Source organism: Ceratosolen solmsi, unplaced genomic scaffold (genome assembly GCF_000503995.2).
Source record: "Ceratosolen solmsi marchali unplaced genomic scaffold, CerSol_1.0 scaffold1, whole genome shotgun sequence".
NCBI classification, from domain to species: Eukaryota; Metazoa; Arthropoda; class Insecta; order Hymenoptera; family Agaonidae; genus Ceratosolen; species Ceratosolen solmsi.
The window spans coordinates 3,078,879-3,080,768 of record NW_011948415.1 but is presented as its reverse complement, the minus strand read 5'-3'; the positions used below and the strand labels follow the sequence as shown (position 1 = coordinate 3,080,768).

At 38.5% G+C, this 1,890-nt stretch overlaps 1 protein-coding gene across 1 annotated transcript in view; it reads left to right on the top strand.

The window, feature by feature from the left end:
- Positions 1-1,086: 1,086 nt before the first annotated feature.
- Positions 1,087-1,890, top strand: part of LOC105359002 (Down syndrome cell adhesion molecule-like protein Dscam2) — a 119,700-nt gene continuing 118,896 nt past the window's right edge. The window contains exon 1 of the mRNA XM_011495478.1: positions 1,087-1,167. The gene's annotated coding sequence lies outside the window, so the exon portion shown is untranslated. The remainder of the gene's footprint in view (positions 1,168-1,890) is intronic.

Sequence of the window (1,890 nt, the reverse complement as noted above, 5' to 3'; positions counted from 1 at the left end):
AAAAGAACGATATTTTTTTTTTTTTTTGGGGTGGGGGGGGGGGGGAAGGTTTAACAAGTACGCAGCTACTCAACTTTGACGGACTTTTATTTAATTATGTCAACTAGTGTATCAACGAATGAATATCTCAAGATATTGAGGAACTAAGTATAGATTAAGTATTTCTATCTCCATTCGACGACTCTTATCTTATGATGAATTGACTTGCTCCCAATGCAATTCGAACATTCCATATTTATGTACGAAATATTGATATAAAATTGCAAATGTGTAAGCAAATGCTCACGCATTATTAAAAAATTGCTCGTACCTTCGCCCGTTCGTGACAATGTATTTGGACATTCTTAACTGGCGTCTAACTTAATATGCTTCCGTCCGTAATTCCCGCATCCTCTCCCATACGCATTTGCAAAACAATTACCGTTAATTGGCAAAAATCACCTTTCTAATTAACAGAGACATGAAAAGAAAATGAGAAAAAATGGATACATATATATGATAAAGAAGGAAATGATAACGTTTAATGTATACGATTCGAAAGTAAAATATCGATATCCAGAGGCTCTTGGCAATATCACACAACGGCTTATCGATACATCTCGTCTTCGTCGAGACATCGCCATATTGATTTAACGTAAAAGTGTAGAAAAAGCTATAATTAAAAAATACGTCTTTTATATGTTCTTTCATCAACAATTTTTATTTAGCTTTATCAGCGCCAGAGTGCAAAGTAAATAAAAGGAGAGAAGCTGATGAGCGCGCGGAAGCTCGTGATACGATGGGGGGTGAGTGCGGGTGGATCGGGGATCCCGGGCGCGGAGTGCGTCGAGTGCGTTGACAGGGGGTTGGGGAGGTTCGCGTAGGTGAGAGAGGGAGAGCGAGCGTGGTAGAGGTGGGGGACGACGTCCGCGTGGAGCCGGCACACGAAGCCGCCCCGCTCGCTCGCCCGTCTCCGTCTCGCTCGCTCGCCCTTAGCCACTGCGTCTCTCTCGACCTCGAGCACGCCGCTCTCCTGCCACCCTCGGCTCGCGGCAGTCGGCCGGTAGGTTCGGTGCGCGCGAATTTCAGTACGCGACTAACCGCCGACGTGTCTTTACACCCGGTGCTTTTGCGTGGATCTCGGCAGGCTCCGACCATACGCTCGACCTCTACCGCAGCGCGCACCAGGTGAGTTGTGTTTGTTATATGAACCTATCCTTCGTCACTTTCTTTCAAACATTCATCATCCTCTCTTTGTTTTCGGATATCCTTTTTATTTTGTTTTAGACTTATTTGTCAGCTCGTGCGATGTTCGGGTGGGAGGAGAGCGAATGGATATGCCAATGTGGATTCGAATCAATCCCTTAGCATCCTTTAATCAAAATTTTAAATGATTTTGGCATAGTTTTAAGAGGCATATACGGCAATTCTCATTCTCGTCTTATTTGTTTAATCTTAAGAACACGGCTGTGTCCTATCTTGATAATTAATATATATCATTAAGTATTTTTCTAGTAATTTGAAAGACATTATCATAAATTTTATATGAATCTATAATGTATGTAAATAAGGTATGGTAAATAAGGAGTCGATCCAACACAAACGCTTGTTGGCTTATGAATATAAAAATGTAAATATTGAATTAAATGCTGTCTAGAGTAACATATGCCATTTCATTTTATAACAATTTCCTCACAACATATACTTAAGTGGATACAATATATGTAAAATGATGTATGCATAATATACATAAATCTATATATATATATATATATATATATATATATATATATATACATATATATAGATATGAATAAATTATTATTTTATGGTATTTTAATTTACAAACTCTTAACTTTCATAATCATTAGATAAATATTAATTAAAACATTTATTAAAATCAAGAGATTT